Here is a 5,080-nt window from a genome sequence, read left to right on the forward strand (position 1 = left end):
ATATGGCAAGCCTACTTTTAAACCTCTTTATGGTCAGTCTCCTTTCCAACTCTTGTCCTTGGTACTCCGCTCTAGGCCTGGTTGCTGTCTTCATTCTTCTAACTCTGTTCTTGTTGTCCAAGAATTCCTTGCTCTTCTTGTGAGATGATGAGGAGCTAAAAGGATTGCTCAAAGTCTTAATAAGACCAGCAATAACAACTGAATTAAATACATCGGAAGTGGAAAGCTAGCAAGGAAGTGGTTGGGAGACAAGGGGTCACTGAAGGAATATGGGGAGATTGCAGAAAACGTGAATGAATTATTGGGGTTGGTCTTCACTGCAGAGGTTGTTGGGCAGATACCAAAAGACAAACCACTTTTATTTTTGAAATACTCCTGAAGAATCATCTCAGATAAAGCTGGAAAGACTTGAAATTTTAGGGCAAACTGACAAATTAAAAATAAGTCACTAGACCTAGAAGAGAGGTGTTATATAATTAAAATATGAAATTGCTGTTCTTTTTTCATTTTCATTTTTAATTGAACTTTTCACTAAAAACAAAGGTCTGGAAAACAGTTAATATGATGCCAATTTTTAAAAAGGGATCTAGAACAAGAAACTGCCAGAAAACAAGAGGGCTGTTAACCTGACATCTGTCCCAGATAAGTTTCTCCTACAAGTTTCTCCTACAAGGAGACAACTTAAACTTATTTGAGAGTATCAACAAACAGAATCCTTGGCAAAGTCTCACACCAAAGGCTTTTGAGTAAACCTAGCTGTCATTTGGGTTAGGGGGATGGGAACTGTTCTGGATTAGAAACTACTTTTAATAGTGAAGCATGAAGCAAAGGGAATTTGCATATTTTGGTTTTAAAAGTGCAGTATTAGCAGCAATAGTTGCGGAACTACTTCTATTAGTAAAAGTACAGTTCTCACAGAGGATAGTTCTCACAGTTAGGGAATGATTCTCACAATTAGTGCCGCTATTTAAATTACTCGTAAAATATCTAGAGTCAGAGTTGAAGACTGAAGTGATCAAGTTTGAAAACAATACCAAATGAATGAGTTTCCTGCTTTCTACAACTGAGGTACTCCACATGATCTTTCGCTTATCCACATCTCTAATGTGTAAGTCTCTATTTTATAAGCAAAAAGTACAAACATACAAACTATCTAGCTAGTAACAGCCATGAACCATGGTTACCATTGGATGTAAATGAACAGAACAGCCTAGGTGGTAACCTGTTTTGTCTATTACCCACCCTTGTGTTATATAAGAGGCATTACCTAATAAGGATTATATCATCTTCCATGAGAGCATACTCCAAGGCAGCTAGTAACAAAGGCAGGGCACTAGTCAGACATGACTGATATTTGGCAACAGAGGGCAAGTTGGGACCAAAGATCTCCCTCCAGTACAGAGCCACCAATTGAGTGTGAGCATTGGCACTGCCGCACCCTCCATACCACTAATTAATTCACCTTCTGGGATTTGTCTTTTGGCTCAGCCATCTGGCTTTGGGGTCTAAGCCAAGTACACCTGCAACTTCCATTGACCTTCAATCTGCAGGAGCTATCCAGATGTTGGGTCTTTTGCTCCGTCAACAAAGAACACACCTTAGGCTTCACATGTTTTATGGTAGCAGATGCCAATTTTTGCTATTTTTTAAGGAACCGCCCCACAATCATTTTTAGCACCACTACCACAGAAGTGAAAAGATGAAGGAAGTCTGCAGTTTTCGCAGTTTCAGAGACTGAAAGCTACTTTCAGCAGTTTATACTGAATGTTTTCCTTTTGAACTTTACTATGCACAGGCAGATTTTCCAACACTTTGTACTCCTTGTTTTTTCTCTTCGATTCATCAGGACATGGTAAAATACAGGTATCCATATGTGTAGCATTGTATTCTTAAGAGGAAAACTACATGAAAACAAAGCTTTGTACAGGACTGTATCTTCCTATATGCATAACAATGTCATGCAGTCATTGTACAGCCTCATTGAAGAATTTGTAGTGCTGCATCACGTTCCTTGATTGGCATGAAGTCAGGGGAAGAGATGGGAGGGGAGGGAAGCAAAACAGAAGGCATGATGCATAACAGCCGTGGTCATGGCATGGGAGCAAGAAGGGAGAGACACTGAGAGGGGAAATGTGATGGTTTAAAACCATAGCAGAAGTTTGAGTAAAGCAGGGATGAAGGAAACTAAGAGGAAAATTGTGCTTTTAAACAATGGCAGAGGTTTGAGTAAAGAGCTTTGGGATATCTGAGCTCTCTGCATCCTTTATCTCTCTCAAATGAGGCAGCTGAGGAATGGAAGAGGGAGACATTTGGGTACAGTGAGATGCGAAAAACACTGAAAGGAAAAAGTGGCTGCTTTAAACAGGTTTGAATAAAGCAGGGATGGAAAGACACAGAGGAAAATGCATTTTAAATAACAGCAAAGGTTTTAAACTTATCCCTCTTCTACTGCTCAGCTGCCTCATATGAGGGAGATAAAGGATGCGGAGCCCTCAAATATTCCATAGCACCTTCCCACAATGTGTTTCTCTCCTGGTGCTATGTCTTCATCATGAAGTTCCATGTTCAGTGCAGTAATGCAGAAGAGTTAATTTATTAATAAACAGACACCCATGTAAATACTACTAAATTAAACCTTCTCTACACTGCTAACAGTAAAGCACACAAATACCGTATTTTTTGCTCTATAAGACTCACTTTTTCCCTCCTAAAAAGTAAGGGGAAATGTGTGTGCGTCTTATGGAGTGAATGCAGGCTGCGCAGCTATCACAGAAGCCAGAACAGCAAGAGGGTTTGCTGCTTTCACTGCGCAGCGATCCCACCTGCTGTTCTGGCTTCTGAGATTCAGATTTTTTTCTTCTTGTTTTCCTCCTCCAAAAACTAGGTGCTTCTTGTGGTCTGGTGTGTCTCATAGAGCAAAAAATACAGTACATATGAGAGAAATGCAATACATAATAATCAAGACAGCAAATTTATTGAGAGGTGGGTTTTGTTTTTACATTTTTGAAATGAAAATGTAAAAGACAGTATTTTTCCCTTTAATTTAGTGAGCTTTCTTTTGCTATGTTATACCTTTCCCCATTCACATGTCATTCTCTTATATTTTCTTATATTTGGTGTATATAGTTACTCTCCCTTTTGAAAATAGACATAATTTTAGAAAGATTATCTCAGAGTATATTAGGGAAAACACCTATAAACTTATACATAGATGGCACAGAACCCCCATACAGCTTTCCCACATAACCTCCAGGCCATTCACATGCTGCAGAAGACATTCACCAAAAGGAATATATGTCCACCTTTGCTGAGACTGCCCAGTGGTTAAAGCATTTGAGGATGTAGTATTGGATGAAATATCAAATATTTGGGGAGATTGCTTTTGCCCTAGAACTGGCCCTTCTTACAAGAGTGACATTATACAGCTTAAGCATGAAGAATTGCTAACATTTCACCCAGCAGCTGCACATCTGGCAATAGCTCCAACTTGGAGAGATTTACAGGACCTTACCCTTGGACTATGGTACAGGAATGTAGGAAGGCAATGGCAGAGAAGACAACCCACAACATCAAAGTTTCTCATGGGAAAGAAAAAACAGATTCATTCTTTGGAAGCTTTCTGCATCAAAAATTATGGACTTACAGATAAACTTCCAAAGACAAAAATGTGAATATGGATGTTATGTCTAAACACCAGATCGCCCACTGATGAAGCTTTTCCTTTATGATAACGCCTCCCATGCCTCAACATCTGGAGCTCAAACTTCCCCCTACTTACGATTTCAAAATCCAACAGTTGGATGTGGCTTGCCATGAAGCCAAATGGTGGCCTAATTTTGAGTCTCCACTATCCTTGGGATTAAAATGGCTCTGGACATCTGCAGAAACACTGTTTCCTACCTTCTGAGCACCCTCTCTGAAATGTAATGCTGTGGGGCTTACTTACTGGAGATCTAATGAAGCTTGATCTCCAGAACAGTCTGGAAGCTGATTACTCAGAACTGTTGGACAAAGCTGGTGAAGAAGACATGGCACCTGGTGTTTCTAGACAATAAGGCAGTGGTGGCAAACCTATGGCACACGTGCCAGAGAGGGCACTCAGAGCCCTCTCTGTGGGCATGCTCACCATCGCCCCAGCAGGGCCATAGCTTCTGTGCCGGGGGTGGGGGAGAAGGAAGAGAGGAGGGCTCGCATCATCCAAAGCCTGTGGCACCAAGGCCTGGCGAGTGAGTGGGGGGCTGAGCAGGCACTGACTTTTGATGCGCCAGGGCCTCCCACCAGTCTGTTTTTCCTACTCTGGAGTAAGCCGCCTTGAGTTCAGCAGGGCTTAACTCCCAAGTCAGTAAGCATATAAAAACGGCAACCTAAGAAGGCACTGCTGGGTTTACATGTTCACTGGGCTTTCCCACAGAAGCCAACAGAGAAATTCATTCCGTGGAGGCTGTAATCAAACGGCAGCTGAAGAAACAGCGAAATATAATAATAAATATTATTTATACCCTGCCTATCTAGCTGGGTTTATTTATTTATATGTGCGCATGCCGACAATCATTATCTCATATCAAAAATTGGGAGATGGTGGCTCTTAGTACAGCCCTCCAGTGTACACTAGTGGCCAAAATTGTGGAACCTTCTGGAAAAAATGTATTTCCGAGGTTTGATGGCTCATAACACCACTTTGTTTTGGAGTAATACCAGTGCTTTTTTTCTGTGGGGACGCAGGGGGATGCATACCCCTAAATATTTTGTGAATTTAACAGGACAAGAAATTCACTGTATTTATTTTTCCTGATTTGAACTGTATTTACTTTTCCCCAGTGGTGATTTTCTTGAGTCAATATGAGACTACCCTTAAACATTTTTTAGAAAAAAGCACTGAGTTATACCATAAAATTATATATCAATGGAAAGAAAATTTAATGAAGAATGTAATGCAATAACTTTTATGAAGGATTATTTAATACAACAGCGGTCATAAAGAAGAAACATGAAACACAGAGAAAAAATGAGATATACAGGTTAAATTGCCATGTTGCCACTTTGCGATAAATAAGTGGGTTTTGGGTTGCAGTTTGGGCAC

The sequence above is a fragment of the Podarcis filfolensis genome (genome assembly GCF_964270895.1).
Source record: "Podarcis filfolensis genome assembly, chromosome: Z".
NCBI lineage: Eukaryota > Metazoa > Chordata > Lepidosauria > Squamata > Lacertidae > Podarcis > Podarcis filfolensis.